The 22149-nt window shown below is 39.8% G+C and overlaps 1 protein-coding gene across 1 annotated transcript in view; it reads right to left on the bottom strand.

The window, feature by feature from the left end:
• Positions 1 to 22149, bottom strand: part of LOC122803911 (extracellular calcium-sensing receptor-like) — a 663008-nt gene that overhangs the window by 486450 nt on the left and 154409 nt on the right. The window lies entirely within an intron of this gene.

Below are 22149 nucleotides of genomic sequence, written 5' to 3'. Positions count from 1 at the left end.
ATTCTTCATTAAGTACCAAAGACTTCAATGCAGTTTTAAAATAGCTTGTCTTTTATCTTTTAAGCATGCTCCGTATGTTTCCCTGTAACTGACAGTATGGCTGCCAAGCTCTCCTACATTTCAGAGCCATGTTCAAGAATATTTTAAAAGGAGTGTTTTCCTGCACTTATGCCTCATTGACTGGAGTAATGTCATGTAAACATGTATTTGCCTAAACTATGTTGAAGGTGTCCCATGGAGAAGTTTCAAAAGGCTAAATCCTCTGTATGATTAGAGTACCTCTCTAATGACAAACATTAAGTGTGGAAACAAGGTGATCCAGTTCTTCTGTTATTGTCTATGGTATAATCTATATGTTTTTAAGGCTTTATTAAATCACTACAACAGCCTTTCCTTCTGTGGATAGTAGGCAAATGTTTTAATCTGTTTAATTTTAAAGAGTTGACAAAAGTCCCCTCATAACATGGGACACAAACAGAATTCCTTAATTGGCCAGTTTTCTTTGGGTATTCCTAGTCATGAAAACAGGCAAACTAGTTCATTAGTTATGACTTTCACTGTCATGTGGTAGAGGGTACAGTCTTTGTATGCGGTGTGCTGGATAATCTACTACTATTAGATTGTGGGGGTACCCCCATAGATCACTTAACTACAGACCCCACTATAACCAGTGCTATCCTCTCAAGTGGTGCATCTGTAAGTCTCCTCTTATGTAGTTATTTTACTGACTCACAAAACAAAAAAAAACAAAACACCAACACCCACTGGTAGGAATCGATCAACCAGGATGCAAACCAAAGCGTTGAGTAAAAAAGTAAAAAAAACTTAACATTGAAAACAGCACAGCTAAAAAAAAAAATATAAAAAAGTAAAAAGTAAAGTCAGTCTTTCCTTTCCCCCGGCCTCCCAGGCTTTCTCAAGCTTCTCTCTTTTATTCTAGACTCTGCTGTAGGGCTGCTGTTGCCTTTGCCATACTTCAGGAACTAAAGGGCATTATAACTCCCCAGAAGTCTTTCTTTCATAGTTCAGGCAACAAACTTATATAAAAAATGCTGACAGATCAAAGCAAAGTAGATAAATTAGAATAATGCAAGACTTACTGTGGGGGGAAAAGCAGTATACATCATATACCTTTACTAACTACCATACATCATAGCAAAATAAGGAAAATAAAAATGTGATGGGAAAGCTCTACACATCATATATCTCCTCTATGAAGAATCAGCATAAGAGATGCAAATGCATATGAAATTCAATGGTTTTAAGCCACATGTTACTGAAACTGTCTTTTAAGCACATTTTCTTACATTGGTGGGGGATAAGTGCTCTCTTCTCAATACTAGGACTTGGTGAACTGAGTTTGATGAATTTGGTCTTGCTACATATTTTGCAACAAACTAAGACCTGATGAAAGCTGACTTGATAAAATGAATGGCACATACACACACACACACACACACACACACACACACACACACACACACACACACACACACACACGCACGCACACGCACGCACGCACACACACACACACACACACACACACACACACACACACACACACACACACACACATACACACACACACACACACCTATGCTCTCTCTCTCTCCATATAGGGTCTATATTAGAACACCAAACTTTCAAAATTTCGAGTGTTCTAATATTGAACCCTATTAATCAAAAATTTAAAACATCAAACATACAGAACAGTGAATTTTTTCTGAGGGAAAAAATTTGCTGTTCCAAAATACATACACACAACACAAGCACACCAAACAAACAGCAATCCACACACATACACCTAAACTCTTACACCTAACCCTACACTAAACTATATATACACCACTAACTATCCACTTACCTTAACCCAAACCCTAAACCTAAGGTCCGTCACTATCGCACAGTCACCTTACCCGTGCCCTAACCCTAACTCACCTACCCCGCCCTAACCCTCACGTCCACACAATCGCACACTTATCTCAACCTGACTGGTAACTTTCCACCACAGCGCTGAAAATACCAAAGCAACAGAAACGGACAACCAAATTCTTTCCCTAGGAAAAAATTTGGTTTTCTGTTTCTTCGATATTTTCCACGTTCACTGAAAACGGGTCAATATTAGAACACTTGAAATCTTGAACTTTCGGCGTTCTAATATAGACCCTCCATATACATATCTCTCTCTCTCTAGCTATATATATATATATATGTATATATATATATATATATATGTGTGTGTGTGTGTGTGTGTGTGTGTGTGTGCATTGAATGAATGAAATAATGGCATCCAAAATGTCAACAGAAAACTGTCATCAACAGAATATTAGCAATCTACTGTGCATGCTCTGAGGTTTAACCGCTAAACACATAAAATAAAGAGCAAGTGTTTTGTGGGCAGGAAAGCTCCAACACCCCATGCTTATTAGATATACTTACTCATAATCCCCAGGAAAAGGGAATATTCCCCTACCTGCAGATTGTCAATGCAAGACCTCTATATATAGATGATATATATATATATATATATATATATATATATATATATATATATATATATATATATATATATTTTTTTTTTTTTTTTCTCTTGGTTCTCTGGTTTCCACCCACATGCCAAAGACATGAAGAAGGTAAATTGAACACTCTAAATCCAACATAGGTGTGAGTTTATGTGTTGCATGGAAGTATATCTGCAACAGGGCTAGCCAACCAGTGGTGTGAACATTGACTCAAAATGATTGTCACTATTTATGTGACACTCTAACCCAATGTTAAAAAAATGGGAAAAAGAGGTTGTAGGTAGATGTTTGGACGGATGGATGGATATAGTTACCATGTACTTTACTGAATGCATACTTTGCCAACAGACATATCATTTGTCAGAAGTTGTTAAATCTACTCCTAGTTGAGAGCAGGATGAAACAAAACATGTTGCTTTTAGTGAGGAGATCTACGATTAGTCATGGTTTGGAGTTGGGAATTTGGAACATAGTAAATGGGACTGAGTATAAATGCTGAAGCTTTCAGATATGCTGAAAGTTTTGGCACTGGGGTAATAGTGTATGGGTGAGTGTTCATAGGTTAAGGTTAGAATAATGGCTAGGGAAGTGGATAGATTTTGTGCTGTGCTTCGGTTCTAGTATTATGTGTGAAGAGAGCGTGTATGTGTTTGTGTGTGTTTTGTTTAGTGGCACTCTCAGGGAAAGTGTATTAGTAAACTAACATATAAAGCTGTGGGTAGGAGCTGGGGTAGGGTTTGGGTTATCACATATGAGTACAGTGTTGCAGAGGTGGGTGATGAATGAAGAAATTGTCCTTCAGGACATCTGCAGATGATTGCAAATTAGGAACTGCCATAGAATCCTCCAGTGACACTAATGCTCTCCAAAGAAGGGCTGACACAGGCAAATAACTGTTGTCAGAGCCATGGACTATAACTGTCAAGATATGGGTAATAGTATAATTTGGGATGTCAGCCACCCCAGTAACTGTCATATTGACAACAGACCCCACTCTGATGGATCTCCTGCATATCTGCAAGACAAACAGAACCAGAATTACCCACTCTAATGACTTAAATTCTGCCTATGATGTAAATAGAACCTGCTGTAGAAATAGGTATGTTCCTCAGCTTTGGAAGGGTAGGAGGGGATGCAGAAACATGGCCTGGTTGGCAGACTGGCTCCTGCATTTCAGATCACAGACATTTTTTTTTTGCTTTTTAGTAATGGTGAAGGGAACCAAATTGAAAAATGGCTCTGAGCACTAGATGAAGCAGCTGCACCTCTGCACAACAATGTTATCAAACGTGCACCTTAAGTGAAGGAATTTGAATGCTCTTGTGACCTTTTGAATGAATCCTGGCACTGAAAATGCAGGTCACATCACCCTTTCTTTGCTCAGCTTGGTGAGTGATGCATCCATGTTTTTCACTATGTAGACACCTATGACTGTGACATTGCCATGCATAGTGACATGTCCAGACAGCCTTAAGAGCTTTGGTTCTGCTAGCTGAGTAATCCCATATTTCAATGTTAGTGCTATATGATGACCAAGATGCATAAGTATAATGCCTAAGGGGCTTGTTGTCCCATCTTACATCTCAGAGGCCATTATGGTTTAGGGAGAAATTTCTTGAGAACCTCGGCATATAGGAATTTTTTTTCTTGATGAGTGCCATATTGGTTTGAGGTGGATGTCAGTAGTGACAAACTTGTGGGTGCTGATAATATGTTTAAATAAGATCCTGTCCTCCAACTTTAGTAAGTTTTTACACATCTCATAAGTAGATTCAATTTTGGGTAGGGGAAAGTGGATATCAGTAAACATGAGGCAGTTAGTAGAGTGCATCAGGTTGTCTAGTGCTTACAGTCAGTCAACAGATGGTATAAGCACTATTTGCATTGTAATGGTTTCCAGAATCTGGTATACAGTCCTGAGCCAATTACTGTAATAATAATGGAGAAGTACTATGATTTTATCTAGAAACTCAGTAATGCCACAATAAAGTACCACAAGTTCAGAGAGCATTGGTGAAGGTATAGCAACTGTTATGAACTACAGTGAGCAGTGAGAAAAATCAACAAGCTGACCTGGATACCACATCAGGAATGATGAACCAGCAAGTAACTAATAATTCCTATTCAGACTGGAAGATAAGACCACACTAAAAATAATTATATGGTTTAATTAACAAAAACGTTTGAGTTGCATAGTCACCTGCAATCCTGATTTTTTTTTTTATGTAAAGACTACACATTTTTATTGAACCTACACCTTCATCTGGCCATTCAAAATTCACTTGTTATATAGTAATTAACCATATAGTTTGATTGTCACCATTATGTCTTCAATTGTTAAACATACATATTTTATTATGATGCTTATTTTCTTAAATAAACATTTTGTCTTCTATACCTGTTTTTTTTTTTCCAACAGCTAATATGTGCTGTAACAAGCTTCTAAGAGTACTGTACACAACTTGCATTATTTACAGGGTCATCTATCAATTTATGTTAAAACATTTTGGAAGCTTTTGTCTTGTTTGCCATATAGATTCTGTATAACATTTTAAGCTTTGCTTTGTGGAACTCCACTGCAAATGACCTTTTACCAAACTAGACTATCTTGATGAACAAAAATGTAATCAGTGCTTAAATTGGGCATAAGGCATTGGCTCCAAAGTACCCTTGTGTTCCCACTGAATCTGTGCCAGCATTAGGACAGGTAGCAATGCTCCACCAAGGATACAGCAAGTACATAGTTCTTTGTCTGTATTCTTCTAACTCAGAGATGACAGATAGGGATGTGGACTTGTATTGTATCAGTATGGTGTTGTGGTAGTGCTATGATATGAAATAATTCCCCAGTAGGCATCTGGCTATAGTTCCCCTAACCTAATATCTAGTACAGAAAAAAACAATCTAAAATGTTCAACATTCTTCCACAAAAACAGAATTTATTGAAGGCTTTCTTGAGTTATCTCTCCATGAACCTCTCTGTTATCCAAATACCATGTGAACTTAACATCTTGGATATATAAATGCATACTTAGGGTCCAGGTATGGCTGTCACTGTTGTTCAGATGAAATATCTATGTCATAAGCTCCAAGGTCTGTAGTTCAATCCCATTTGTAGAGTTTGTATGTTCTCCCACTTTCTGTTGGGTTTTCTCCAGGTAAATCAGTTTCCCTTCACTTACTAAAAATATTATATTTGACTTGTTACACAAAAATGTCAGTATATATACATATAGAGAGAGATAAAAAGATAGATAGATTAAGGGAATATAGGTCTTTTAATAAAAATATTGTATATTTTATTGGAAAATTAGAATGTTCATTATAATTACTGTACTGTTCTCTTTCTTTAATGTTGGTGCCAACCAGGAGGTGATCAAAATTAGGTAAGGGAATATACGAGATGCATAACTCCCCACATGGAAGCTTGGGAAATGCAGTATTCATTAAGAACACTTTCTAGAGTCACTACAACACAAGAAAAATACTTTAATGAAAGATCATGAGTTTTGTTAAAACTGCATTTCATTAAAGCAGCACAAATCCTATGCAGACATATTTCTTCTAAAAACAACTCCTGTTAGTGGAGTGTGATAAATGTATGTAACAGGGTAAAGGATACAGATAGTTTTATTTGTCCAGGTCCTAAACATATCATCAATCATTTATTACATCCTATGTGGACCATCGACAATTCAGACAATGTAACCAATCATTCTACACCCATCTTGAAAAAAATAAAATTCATACATCTATACATCAAAATATACATGAGAGATCCACTAAAGGATGTTTCCCCCATCCAAATTAAAATTCTAGAAATCAAATTAAAAAAATGGAATAAAAAATTTAAAAGAAAGTAATAGAAATAAAAAAAAAATCACAGTTGTGATCAGCAGATTGGAAACCGTATTACCAGTAAAATGGACCTGATTTTAAAATAACAAAACTAAATAAGTTCAAATTAACTAAAACACAGTTAAATTGTAAAATTAGCCTATCAAAAGAAACACTTCATTGCACACCAAAAATATGAATAAAACTTAAATTAATACCATAAAAATAAAGATCATCCTTTATTTATTTATTTATTTATTTATTTAAATTTGTTGACCGGGAGTGTCCGACTGGACATAGGTCCATTTTCAGCAGAGGCCCGGGGAGAAAAGCTCCACAGTTAAAATAAACAGACAGTATTTGCATTGGATTACATAGTGATTAACAATTTACATAGCAATTACTTACAACATATTTACAGATGAAGAACATAGTACATCAGTAGACAACCAGAATCTTTATCTGTGAAGTGCATACCAGACATTAACAAATGTTACAAGAAGAAGAAGTTTGTGCTGTATAATAAGTACTGGCTTATGAGCATCTGAGCTTGCTATAATCAAGGTAGTTAGTGGAGTGGAAAGAAAGGTAGTGGTTGGATGGGGTGGATGATATTAGAGTGGGAGTTGCAAGGGCATAGCCAGCATGTTCTTAGTTGCGCTTTTAGTAAAGTTTTGAAGTGGGTGCATGATGGTATGGAGGTAATTGTGGGTGGGAGTGAGTTCCATAATTTGGCTATGGTGCAAGAGAATAGTGCTTCACCAGCAGAGTTATTGGCTTTAGTGATTTTTGTTGCTGGATCTTAGTGGTCTGGTGGTGCGATAGGGTTGGAGTAGATTCTGGAGGGATGGGACATTTAGTGGATGGTTTACTAGTTTGTGGGTGAGTGAGAGTTGATACCACTGAAGGAGGTGAGGGAGTTCAAGCCAGCCCAGTTCAGCAAGTGAGAGACAGTGGTGACTACGGTAGGATGCCCCTGTGGCAAATTTGGTGATTTTGTTGTAGCAGGTCTCTAGCTTGTTTAGATCACATTGCCTTAAGTTGGTATATATTGGAGAGGCATAAAGTAGGGTGGAGATAAGGTGGGAATTTGCTATTGAAATCTTTGCTGCTTTGGTGAGAAATTGCTTATTTCTGTATAATGCTCCTAGTTTTTTGTGGACTTTTTAATAATCAGGGGTATGTGAATGTAAAATTTTAGTTTATTGTCTATTTCCACTCCTAGCAATTTGGTGTGTTCAGTTGGGTGTATAGTGGTGTTGTCTTTTGCCGTGATGTTAAAGTGAGAGTTGTTTTGAGTATGTTTGGTGGGTTGGAAGATGAGTAGTTTAGTTTTGTTTGGGTTGAGTATTAATCGGGCATCGGATAACCATGTTTCAACAGAGGAAAAGGCTTCCTGTGTGACTTTTTGCAGTTTTGGTAGGGACTAGGCTGAGCATATGATGGTCGAGTCATCTGTGTATTGTATGAGTGTGCCATGTTTGGTGGCAGAGGCTAGATTATTGGTGTAAACAGAGAAGAGTAGGGGTCCAAGGATGGATCCTTGGGGAACCCCTATGGAGACAGATAGTTGGGGAGATATGTCATTCTGCCATACAATGGATTGTTGGCGGTCAGACAGGTAACTCTGAAACCAGTTGGTGACCGATTGTGAGAAGACATTGGGGACCTACAGACATTGGATCCTACCCAATTTGGCTTTGTCAAGGGCAGATCCTGCCTTTTGATCTTGGTCAACTTTTTTGAAACAGTCACTAAGGCCATTGATGAGGGTAAGGCAGTTCACACAGCCTACCTTGACCTTGCAAAAGCCTTTGACACAATACCCCACTCAGGCATCATAGACAAACTCACCAGCTTAAATGTAAACCCATATGTCACAAAATGGGTTGCATACTGGCTTAAGGACAGAACCCACAGGGTCAGAGTTTCTGGAGCTATGTCCGACTCTAAGCCAGTCATAAGCGGTGTCCCGCAGGGCTCAGTCCTGGGACCCCTCTTGTTCGGCATTTATTTTTCCGAGGTACAGGCAAACATAGGAGGATTGTGGCTGACAAAGTTCGCAGATGACTGCAAACTGGGCGCCATAATTGATACTCCAGCGGACACAAACATCCTTCAGAGAGGCCTCATAGAAACGGATAATTGGTGCCAGAGTCATGGCCTTAAGCTGAACGCCAAAAAATGTATAGTCATACCCTTTGGGAAAAACAAGGTACCCACAAATTACCACATAGGTGGTAATCCATTAAGTACAGAAGAGGTAATCAGGGACCTAGGGACCCAGGTTGACAGTAACCTCTCATTTGACACTCACATTGCCAAAGTGGTTAGAAAGACCTTCTATATTGCCCACCTTATCATGAAGGGTTTCACATCTAGATCAAGAGAGGTCATTGTGCCCCTGTACTCTTCTCTTATCAGGCCAATGATTGAGTACAATGCCCCATTTGGGATGTATCTTACCCGACACCTGCAGCAGTTGGAAAGACCCCAAAAGTTCCTCACCAAGAGGATAAATGGTCTTAAACATATGTCATATGCTGCCCGACTGAAAAAACTCCAGCTCTATTCAGTCACATACCGCCTACTCAGAGGTGATCTGTGCCTGACGTACAAGGCCATGTCCAATTCGGAATTAATGGACATGCTCCACCTCAGAAAATCCAAATCCATCAGAGCCATGAGAGCAAGAGACTTAAACCTCAACACAGAAATAAATAGGACATGCTGGAGGGACAGATTCATAACCCAGAGGCTCCCTACACTCTGGAACAGAATCCCAATCCATGTTAGGCAGAGCCCCTCACTAACTCTATTCAAGAGAAATCTTGACAAGTGGATGGGAGATCATAGGTTTACCCCGGGGGTCATCTCTGTGTCACTACTAGACAGAGGCACAGTAAACTAAACCCTAAAAGGGTGTAGTATTTTCATCCTAAGGGGTGGTGAAAGCCACACACACTCTGGCTAGGCTTATAAATGCCCTAGGGCAGATAGCCTAGTACAAACCTATGAACCTATGAACCTATAGGTTATTGAGGACAGAGATAAGTTGTTTGTGTGGGACCATGTCAAATGCTTTAGATAGGTCTAGGAAAGTAGCAGAGGAGAGATAGCCATTGTTTTTATGCTGAAGGATAGTGTTAGTAAAGGAGAGTAAGGCAGTGGTAGTGCTATGGTTTGGTCGGAAACCATGCTGAGTACTGGAAAGGAGGTTGTTAGTAAGGAGGTAGTCTGAGACCTGAGAGTGTATGCATCTCTCTAGTATTTTGGAGAGTGGAGAGAGAATAGCTATGGGGCAGTAATTGGTTAGTTCTGTGGAGGGTCCGCCTTTGTGGAGGGGAATTATATGTGATACTTTCCACAGTGTGGGAACGTAACTTTCTGACAGAGATCGGTTAATCAAGATGGATACTGGGTAGGTCAGAGCATCAGCTGTGATTTGTAGGTATTCACTTGGGAGGCTGTCTGCTGCTAATTTGGTGGGTTTAAGTTTAGTTAAGAGTTTTTTTATGTTGGAGGTAGGTACAGGAGAAAAAGAGGAGGCAGTGGGGATATTACTAGTTGAAGGTGTGGGTTGGAGGGGAGGGGGGTTGTGTTGTTTAGCTAGTGATAGTATGGTTTGGGTGAAGTGTGTGTTGAATGAGGTAGCAATATTTTCTGAGGAGTGAGGGATGTTAGGAGGAGGGGTACTGACTTTACCTGGGTGGAGGATGGAGTTTATGGAGGACCAGAATTGTTTGGGGGCTGTGTTGTGAGGAGTCTAGGGCAGACTGGTAGTATTGGGATTTGTCCTGTTTTATTAGCTTTTTGACTCTATTGCATAGTTCTAGGAATTTCTGTCTAGCTGAGGGGGTTTTTGTTTTGCGCCAGTGCTCCCAGGCTTTATCCCTGTTTTTAATTTCTGACTTGGTGGTTTTCTGTAGCCATGGAGAGGGTTGAGCTTTGGTTCTGGAGAATCTTATGGGGGCATGGTAATTAAGGATGTTCAGGAAGGTAGTATTAAAAAATTCAACTGCATCATCTAGACTGAGGTACTTTAGAGGATGCCAGTTACATTCTTTGAGGGATGAGAGGAATGTGAGTGGGTTAAAGTTTAGTTTTTTACGTATTTGATGGTAGATGACAAGTTTAGCTTGGTATAGGTATTTTTTGAGTAGGAATGTTGGGGAGTGATCACTGAGGCTATCTGATAAGCAGCCTGTTATATATGACTGGGGGCTCTTACTGACTAGTATCCAATCCAGAGTAGTGTGCTTGGTGGAGTTTTTATTTATCCTGGTTGGTGACTGGACTAGTTGAGTGAAGCCATGAAGGTGTACATGATGGGTTGGATTGTTGACAGAACAGGATTGCCAGTCAATATTGAAATCACCTAAGATGATAGTTTCTTGGGGGAGATGGTGGATAGACCAGCTGAGGAGGTTTTCTAGGGGAGGGATGTTTTGGCCAGGTGGGAAGCAGCATCCAATTATGTTGATGGTTTTGTTTTGGTTAAATTTGAGGTTGGTATATATTATTTCTTCATTGCCTATTTGTGGAGCTGATGATTTTAAGATCTGGATGTTTAGATGCTGTTTAAATATTATAGCTACACCACTTCCTTTTTTGTTTAGCCGGTCTACTCTTAGTATGCCATAACCTGTAGGGAGTATTTGCTCACTGGTAATGTGAGGTTTTAGCCAGGTTTCTGTCAGGATGACTATATCTGGGGAGTACAAGTCTATAGTGGCATGGAGTTCATGGACTTTGTTGGATATACTTAGGCATAGTAGAAGGAAGTCACTTGGCTTTCTATTGGCTGTAATATGGGAGAAATTGTGGTTTCTAGTCTGATTATGAAGATTGGGGTTGGAGATGGTAGGGACAGGGTTGGGGTGGATGTCTCCACTTAGGGCTAGTTTTGATAAGCATGAGATTATTAGTTTTCTCAGTTTTTGAATATGTTTGTTTATAAGGGAAACTTTATGATTGTATTCTGTGGGTAATAGGTATGGTGGGAGGGTTACTATGTTAAGTTGTAGTAAGTTGTAGGAATGCTTAATGTTTGAGTAATATAGTTGGTAGAATATGTGGGGGGTGCATAGGGATGGTTCCTGAGCTGGTGGGAGGGGAGCTGAATGTGGGTGAGACATGAGTGGTGGTGTGAGTAGTAGTAAAGTGATAGTGGTTGAGTGGGAGAATGATGGAGCTTTGGTAGGATGTAAGATATGCAAGGAGAGGGCATGCAGTGAGCATAGGAAATGTATGCTTGTACATGTTAGTTGAGGAGGTGTGATAGTAGTGGGAAGATGGAGGAGGTAGTGTTGGGTTAGTGCTGTGGTTGGCTATTAGAAAGATGGGAGGGGTTTGAGTGCAATAAAGGTGGGACCACCGGGGGCGGGAGGAAATAGGGGGCAGGGTGGGGAGCAAAGCGGGTAGAGACCCTGTTAGTTGCTCATATGAGGGGCTGGAAACAATCACAAAGCAAAGACAAGTATGTGTTAAGAAACAATCACAATTGACCAAGGACTGCTCTGAAACTGTAAGTCATTTCTTATTTTCTCAGGTGGAAAAACAGGATAACCTTGTATCAGTAGGCTACTGTGGTCATAGTTTAAATTTACAAATGCACAGTATTGATCAGTTATGGATACTATTTGCTAACAGAAGGGAATAAGAGAAAGTGGAAGATGTGTGTGTGTGTGTGTGTGTGTGTGTGTGTGTGTGTGTGTGTGTGTGTGTGTGTGTGTGTGTGTGTGTGTGTGTGTGTGTGTGTGTGTGTGTGTGTGTGTGTGTGTGTGTGTGTGTGTGTGTGTGTGTGTGTGTGTGGTGGGGGGCTGCTTACAACCAAAGCAGAGTGCTCTCCAGGGGAAAATGAATATTGGCTCAAACAGGTAGACACATACTCAATGTTAACTGTAGCTGTTTGCAGACAGTTCAGACCCGGACTGCGCTTTTCTTACAAGAATGTTAAAGGTGGTACCGCAGTTGAATACTTAAGAGTGGTGTTAGGTTCAAAGTTAACTGTAGCTGTTTGCAGACAGTTCAGACCCGGACTGCGCTTTTCTTACAAGAATGTTAAAGGTGGTACCGCAGTTGAATACTTAAGAGTGGTGTTAGGTTGGAGAGACACTGAGCTTCATGGGGCCTGTAGCAGAGTGGATTGTAGTTTTTGGTTTCCTAATACCAGAATAAAAAAATCCACCCAGGAGATGTCTCATTCATATAAACATAAAGAATATATACGACATACACAAATATTGCAATTACTATATCCCATTGAAATGAGTAGATGTGGTAAACCAAACAAAAAAAAATGGTTAAATGAAATCTAGAGGGGTCTAGTTCATATGGTAAATGACATATTGTGGCACTTTCCCCCCAGGTCTCCACTGAAGATGCTTAATTGCCTAGGTGAACTTTCTTGGTCAACATTCCTTCATTTATACTATCAGGTACATATTGCACTTCAGACCCCAGACATCACATATTCCATATATATCTATATATAATCAAGTGGCCACATTAAATAAAGCCTGCACTGTCCATTTACACCATGTGCACATTGAGGCAGCAAAGAAGGTAAACCCTGTGGCATGCTAATTACAGCATAAGCAGATAAATATTATGCTAAACAACCAATCCAAGTTGGAGGAGTTATTCAACAAACAATAAAGCAACTGTGTAGACTCAGTGCTGGTTTTCCCTGCTAATTCCAAAACCTATTGGAAAACAGTCACGGAAAGGAGTCGACACAAAAAGAATGTTTGGGGCTGCTGTTGCTTTAATTCATGTGTATGTGAAACAAGCTGAAGTCTATGCTGCTGATGCTGCTAATAGACCAAGGCCAAAAAGGAGAAGAGTTTTCAGACCCCATTTAACATTTCACAATCTGCATGAGGTGGACATTGTAGAGCAATACAGGGTGGATAGAGACACACTACAGGAACTCTGCAACCTTTGTTGTCCTCAACACAGAGCCAGGGCAAACTAAGGGAAACCCATACCAGTGGAGACAAAGGTATGTGTAGTACTTAGAATTTTAGCTACAGGAACCTTTCAGAGACCAACAGAGGACATGCTGGTGGTGTCAAAGGCATCAGCATCCAGGATCCTCCATCAGTTAATGAATGCTGTGCTACAGCATGCCAACAACACATATATTTTCCCCATACTCCTGATGACAGGGCCACAAATATGCAGGAGCTCTACTGTGTAACACACTACCCTGAAGTATTGGGTGCCATAGATTGCACACATATAGACATTAATTCACCACCCAGGGAGCTGGGAAGGCTCTATATAAATAGAAAGGGCTTCCACTCTGTTAACTGCCTAGTCATGTGTAATGTCAAGGGAATCATTTTGAGCATGTGTGCTGGCAACACAGGCAGTTACCATGAATTGCATATCTGGCACACCTCCCTACTGTAACAGATGTTCATTAGGAGGTATATCCCACAGGGTAACTTACTTAGGGATGCAGGTCATGCATCGGAACTGTGGCTGATGACGCCCATCAGGAATGCACACACACCTGCTAAAAAATGCCATAATAAGGCACATTTTCAAACTAGAAATATCATAGAGCATGTATTTGGGCTTCTGAAGTTGCAGTTCCGGTGGCTAGATACATCTGGGGGAGCCCCGTAGTACAATCCATGTACATGTACTGAAATATTCACTGTGTGTGCCGTGCTACACAACATAATCCTGATAAAACAGCTACAGCAGGATCAACAAGGAGAAGGGGCACACATCCCATCACCAACGACAAAGTCACCTCAGCCACACTCAGGTGAGGAGTCAGAGTGGGAAGCCGCAGCTGCTGTGGATGTAGCTAGATAGGTGTGTTCAATATCCCCACACATTGGCTAAGAGGCAATGCATAGTACACTCAATCACCACCTAAGGGGCTAAAACCTTCCTCTTGCACACATACATGTCAGGCAACACTCACAATCTTTACCTACCTACGTAATGCCTTTGTACTCCTAGCATCAGAGAAAGTCAGCCCTGAACTAAAACTGTTGCAAATGCTGGATTAGGTAAGTATTGAACCTGGAGTGTATTGTTTACCAATATGAATGAATGGCATATCTTTCTTTTTAATTTTTATTTACATTTGTTTACTGGGAAAATCCGACTTGACACAGGTCCTTTTTTGGAGGAGGCCCAGGGTGAAAAGCTCCACACAAGATACAATTAAGTACAGAATTAATAATAAAAAGTTAATAAAGCTGATATACATCCAAGTAAACAATGTCAGCAAAGCCTCGATCATACAATATGAGAAAACATAGTTACATGTAGGACAGTGGATATACATGTGTCTATCCTTGCATGCTGTTACTTGTAATATAAGCAATTAAAAAGGTGGGTGATTTGTAAAGAAATGACTTTAACATGTGACAGCAGAGACTTATGTGACTTATATGTGTCCATGATCAAGTAGTGAGCTTCAGGCATCAGAGATTCACAAAGTCATACCTCTCGGTTTAGCAACATACTTCTGTACTGAAAAAATCATTAAAGAAAGAAGTTAGCAAGTAATAAAACACATTTCACTTTCAGACTTCACAGCCCTCACAAAATCAACAGTACTTTTGCAAAAAATGTTTGATTCGATCCACTGTCTAACTTTCTAATACCAAAATATGTCAAAGGTACAATTACCAAATCAACACCACAAATGCAGATATACTAAGCACTAAGTCAGCTATGCACCCTGAGCATCAGACATTATTTATTTGTATTTATTTACCTAGAAAGTCCGACCGGGACAGAGCCCATTTTCAGCAGAGGCCTGGGGAGAAACTCTCCAGATGCATGTCTTTGGAATGTGGGAAGAAATTGGAGCACCTGGAGGAAACCCACATGAACACAGGGATAACACAGAAACTCCACACAGAAGGCACCCCAGCCAAGAGTCGAACCGAAAACCTTCTGTTGTGAGGCAACAATGCTAAATGTTGTATCACTGTACTGCCAATAATGTCAGTTATCCCTGAATTTAAAAGATGAAAACCAGGGATATGGCACAGTTATCATCTCTTGCACAGAGTATTGTGTGGGGGAGCAGGAAACCTAGGCTGACACAAAAGTTTGGTGAGTGTGTGTGAGTAAGAAAGGGAAGCAGGCAGACATTTGGATAAAGTAACAAATGACCAGTGACACCAAATGAGACTTAAGCTTCATGGCTGAACCATGTAACTGTTGTCTGTATGTATGTATATGTTGTCCAGGTTAAATTGGTGTGTGAGGGTTTAAATGAACACAGCCAAGCTCTGTGCTACCTCTATGTCTTGGTATGTTGGACAGTTGTGAGCCATGCATAGAAGAGGTGGCAGTTCATCGTTGTCATACCCAAACATGAGAACTGGCTCTGCAAGGAGTTGCACTGGCATGCCCATGCACATGGTCAGATGCACTGCTGCTACCTGAATGTGACTGATGTCTGCTGGATGAGCTATATTTACAAGAATGCCCAGGATCACAACCCCATGTCTTGCCATGTCTAGGTGTGGACACCTAAACCACTGATGGAGCAGTGGAAGTTGTGCCACTATGGAAGAATGATCAGGCAAGACTATGTTGGCTAACAGCAGATAATATGGCTGACCTACGCCCATGAGGATGCTGTCCCCCTCCCAATAGACGTTCCATCACAGACATTGCCTATTCCAATATGTCATTCATTCAATCCATTGAATTTGCAACATGGTAGAGGCAGTCACACATGTCAGCCTGTGCCACATCTACAACCCTAATCATTTCTCTGGTGGACCTACGGGAATGTGCCTGCATCTCCATGGCTGCCCTAAACATACATTTATTAAGTGACACACGAAGGCAAACCTGGATCTGGTGGGGGGCCTCCCCTGAGCTCTCCTAACAACCCGCCAATATCGCACCTTTCCAATATTTTAGCTACAACCTGAGTCAACAGACATTGAAGCTGCAGTAACCACACTTTCCTGATAGAGTGCCTCATCCTCTACCTGTCCAGTGTCTGACGGCTCACTGGAATGGGTTGGTGTAGGCCTACTAGCTGTGTCTGATTGAATTACAGGGGGTGGCTGAATGTCAACCTCAGTATTAGATTCAACTTCTGCACCCCATGACTGTGTCTCTGTTTGGCCACTGTCATCATTAGAGTCTGCTGATACTCTGACAGCAGGTGGGAAGAGTCCTACACTTCTATTGTCAGGATCGCCTGTGATAATAAGCAACAAACACAGGAAAAAAATGAATAGCTACACTACTATAGTCAAATGTATGCTAACAAAGTAAGAGTGGTGTCACTACTATAGACAGTACAGCAATACACACAACAGTCTTGACACCCACATCACTGGATGCAAAACAAACAAGAGTAACAATAGCAACATATCCTTGCTTGTGTTAAAACAGAAATGCAACTTTCCTCCCCCACCCCAAAAGAACAGGCAAATGACACCATTTGCTAACAAACCATAAGTTAAATACTAAAAGTGCTATCAAATGAACTGTCCCTAAGCCATGTCTACATATTTAAGACAGAACATTTCATTTTAAGCTATTGCCAATAGTGTAAAGTGGATATAAAAAATGTACACACCCCTGTTAAAATGCCAGGTCTTTGTGATATAAAAAAATGAGTCCACAATAAATAATTTCAAAACTTTTCCCACCTTTAATGTGACCTATAACCTGTACAATTCAGTTGAAAACAAATATGTTAGGGGGAAATATAAAAAATAAAAAATGTATAATACTCTGGTTGCATAAGTGTGCACACCCTTAAACTAATACTTTGTTGTGTGTGCACACCCTTAAACTAATACTTTGCTGAAGCACAATTTGATTTAATTACAGCATTCAGTCTTCTTGGGTACACACCTGCCATCAATTAAAGAGACTCTGATTAACCCCAAATAAAGTTCAGCTGTCCTAGTAGGATTTTCCTGACATTTACTCAGTGCCTGCTACAGTAAAAGCCATGGTTCACAGAGAGCTTACAAAATATCAAAGGGATCTCATTCTTGAAAGGTATCAGTCTGGAGAAGGGTACAAAAAATGTCCACAGCATTGGATATACCATGGAACACAGTGAAGACAGTCATCCAAAAGTGGAGAAAATATGAGACAACAGTGACATTGCAAAGAACTGGACATCCCTCCAACACTGATGAGAAGACAAGAAAAAAAAAAACTGGTCAGGGAGGCTGCCAAGAGGATTACAGCAACACTGAAGGAGCTGCAGAAATTTCTGGCAAGTACTGGTTGTGTACTACATGTGACAACAATCTCCTGTATTCTCCATATGTCTGGACTATGGGGTAGTGTTGCTAGATGGAAGCCTTTTCTTACACACAAAAACATCCAGACCTGGCTAAAATTTACAAAAAAATACATCAAGTCTCCCAAAAGCATGTGGGAAAATGTGTTATGGTCTGATGAGACCAAGGCTGAACTTTTTAGTCACAATTCCAAAAGGTATGTTTGGAGCAAAAACAACACTTTGCATCACTAAAAGAATACCATCCCTATGGTGAAGCATGGAGGTGGCAGTATCATACTTTGGGATTGCTTTCCTTTGGCTGGAACTGGGACTTTAGTCAAGGTGGAGGGAATTATAAACAATTCCATATACCAGTCGCTTTTGGCCCAAAACGTTCAGGCATCTGCTAGAAAGATGAAGATGAAGAGGAATTTCACCTTTTAACATGACAATGACCCCAAGCGCACATACAAATCAACAAAAGAATGGCTTCACCAAAATAAAATTAAAGTATTGGAATGGCCCAGCAAGAGCTAGACCTAAATCCAATAGAAAATCTGTGGGGTGACCTGAAGAGGGCTGTGCACAAGACATCCCCTCTCAATCTGACAGATTTGGAGCTTTTTTGCAAGGAAGAGTGGGCAAATATTGTCAAGCCATAATGTGCCATGCTGATAAACTCTTACCCAAGAAGACTGAATGTTGTAATTAAATCAAAAGGTCCCACAACAAAGTATTAGTTTAAGGGTGTGCACACTTATGCAACCAGCGTATTGTACATTTTTTATTTTTTATATTTTTCCCCTAACAGATTTGTTTGTTTTTCAAATGAATTGTACAGGTTATTTGTCACATTAAACATGGGCAACATTTGGAAATGATTTATTGTGGTCTCATTTTTTATATCACAAAAACCTGGCATTTTAACTTGGGTATGTAAACTTTTTATATCCACTGTATACCTATGGAATACCCTGCCAAATATGCCTATACCATCACTACACTTCTACGTAATGCATACAGATAAAAGTAGCATTTTCTAATGTGTGTATATATATATATATATATATATATATATATATATATATATATATATATATATATATATATATATATATATGTATATTAACAGATTTTTCTGAATGACATTCAGCATATGCAGTATATGGCTGAAAAATGCAAGCATACCTTCTTAAGGTCAGTAGTCTTCTGTGGAGATATATCCCAAAGTAATAGCCTCTTCTGTGTTCTCCACATAAATAAGTCTTCTCACCTTCAGGTTCCCTAGCTACATGGTTGCTTTTTTATGGTGTAGATTCAGGGCTGTGAGCACCGTGAAGATGCAAATCAGGTGTGAATTCATTAGAATTGCTGACTCACATATACTTGTTACCATTTAGCACATGAAAACATAGTGTAGGCACTCTCTCAGTGTTTGTTGCTAATGGATAGCAGCTGTGAATGATTACTAGTAGGAAAGGAAAATACAACAGCAATGCAGACTGCCCTTCCCGCAGTGGGTATGTCAGGTTAGACTTAGAAAGTGTATAGAAGTAATTTTATCAAATTTGGAACTGTAAGTAAGAGCACACAGTTCACTGGTTTTGTTCATTAACATCCAACCTCCCCTTCATTTGTAGACAACTGTATATTATTGCCATTTGATTTCCTCACACATTTTAAGGACAATGATATAGAATGCCTTAAAGACTGCATGTATCAGATTACTGGTCAGATAAGATATAAATGAGCAGATAAGCCAGAGCTACATTTTTCGCAAGCAATATTAATAAATGGTTGTGTTATCACTCAGTGAACTACATCCACAATTAATACATGTCCAAATAATTGTCACATTTTTTGTTAGTACCCTGGATGATGCTGCAGTTGGTTGTATTCAGAATGATTTCAGTTCCCTATTGTTAGATTTTTGTGTGGTAAAGAGGGATAAGGCACCCTTACTGTGTTCTGAATGTTCAATGGAGTGAGAGTTCAAATCAGCCTATGTAAAAATATTTCATGTGTACTAACAAACATTTTGCAGTGTTTATTTTATAGATTGCTTTTCTTCATTTCAGCTACTTTTCCTTTTTTTGGCAGTGTTTCAGCAGTATGGGGCTTAGCACAAACAAGAGAAATACAGAAAATGCAATGAATGTCAGGTTTAGGTGTGCTTATCTTGTTTGTGTGACACTTAGCAGTGTGCAAACCAGATGAGTGACCCACACAGGAAGCAGACAGAACACCTGCAGACAGACCGTTTGTAGAAATGTAAAGTTCAAAAAGGATACATTGTTGCAATGTTTGCTTTCCATTGCACATCACCTCTAAGCAATGTTTCACAGTGGTTAGCAAGGTTTCCCAAAACCTAGAGCCATTGAACAACTGCAGACAGGATGAGACAGTCAATATCTGAAAATGGATACATTCAATTAATTCTATGGGACATTGCACAAACATGCTAAGTGATGCTGCACAGCAGTTAAGGCACAAAATTTAAGAATGAATAGGAAATTATGGAACTGTCATATAACTACTCCTGTGACAGCAGGTGTAAGTATAGGACTGGAATATTGATATTCCAGTGTTCTAGTACAGGGTGTGCAACCTATTTCTGCTGGTGTGACAGTCCAGTTTATAACAATGAACTGAAAAATGTACAAGTATTATTTCATCATTCCTGTGGCAACAGGCTAAGTGTAGGGCTGCCATATACATGTCCTGGGTTCTAATATAGCACATTGCAGACATTTTTTAATGTTGTTCCATTACCCATTATATTCACTCTCACTTATAACACTTTAAACAGTGGAGCTGATATGAATTGTATGTATGAAGGCTAAGACACCCTTACTGTATTTTCAGATGTATGACTGAAGCTATACTGTCTGCTACTTTTCTGTAAGTATAATTCTGTTCTCTGGACTTGGATGATCTTCACTATTAAATTAGACACATACACAACTGGATCTATATACAAGAGCCTTGTCAGGTCACACACATAAATGTGTAACCCCTCAAACTGTCAGCTTTATTTATGAATGATTCATGACTATGTCTGAGCAGCACTTCTTCTGTGGTAAAGATGGAAAATCATCTATGTGGAAAAAACGTCTTGCCCCTTTATGCCTAAATTTGAATCCCACACTTTAAAAAACAACTTTATCAGTGTATAAAGCCGAAAGAAAATGTGTCAGGTCATGAAATGTACGCCTCCATTGCATGTCAGTCAACTTAACTCATCTAACAGTTACCTTCCAATTTTCAAAATATATTTTCAAGCTACAGCAGCTGATACCCCTCATACTAAGGTCAAATGTCACATTAACCTTAAATTTTAAAACATTTATGTCCTCCCTGATTGTCACTGGTGTTCCCCACTTAAAATCACACAAGCACAGTTGGCATTGTTTCTCTGGTTTGCTCACTACTAGTACACGCAATAACAGGAATCGGTGGGAAGTCAGTAGTTGTCAGTGCTCTAGTTCTGGTATTAGACATGCCTGGCATTAGAGTGGAAGGTGCCCAGTTTAGGGCACAGAGATGGGATGTTCAGGAGTCCAGGACATTTATTGGACTCGTGGTAAAGCACCGCAGTCAAATGCTTCTTCAGGGGGACTATTATGGCTCCCAGTACATGTTTGAAACTTGAAATAGTTTGGCTCAGGTGGTAGCCAGTGTGACTGGCATCCCACATACTGGAGAACAGTGTAGACACCATTTTAATGACCTACAATGGTGCAAGAGGTAAACCCTCAACCAGTGGTTGACTGAATTTCAAACTGGTGACATCCAACAACTGTGTAAGTATGCTAATAAAAGAGTAGTTTTAATACATAGAAAGCTAAATATAGGCAAGCCTGGTATGCATAATGTTCTTCTGTTCTTTTCTGTTCTTTCCACAGCTAATGCCAAAATAGAGGCTAATTACCAGGCTCATGTGCAGGATTGTACATCGCACAATTGGTGTATGTCTACACTGGCAGGGGAGGCTGTTCTCCCTCATGGTACATAGGAGGTGAAGATGTCAAGCACTCCAGCCACTAGCAGAGTAAGGGGACATTGATGAAAGTCCAGTGGTTGAGGACTAGATTCTCACTGTCTCCATGTTTGACAGGCATGAGCTTGCGTTGTCCCATCCCTCGCCCCAATCATGTTGTACCCCATCCTTTTGTGTCCCTCACCATCCCTGTGCCTTGTCTTGTTTGTCTTGTTTGTTTGCATTTGCATCCTCACCCACCCAAATTTCCTGACTCAGAATTACCAGTGTCCCTTACCCAGCATTCCTCTCTTACTGAATTAAAAACATGGGCATCTGCCCCCCCCACACACACACACACACACACACACACACACACACACACACACACACACACACACAAAACAATATCATCCCAAACATAGCTCTCCATTTTGCACGTGTCTTCTTGAAATACTTGATTCAGTCCAATTGACTGTACAACATGACTATGTTGCTGTTAACCCTCTTTCTGGAGGTGACAATCCAAATTCAGCTAGTATTCTGCACATATTTTCAGTTTA

The sequence above is a fragment of the Protopterus annectens genome, chromosome 6.part0 (assembly GCF_019279795.1).
Source record: "Protopterus annectens isolate FY-2018-M chromosome 6.part0, PAN1.0, whole genome shotgun sequence".
NCBI classification, from domain to species: domain Eukaryota; kingdom Metazoa; phylum Chordata; order Ceratodontiformes; family Protopteridae; genus Protopterus; species Protopterus annectens.
This window is presented reverse-complemented; position numbering and strand designations above follow the sequence as displayed.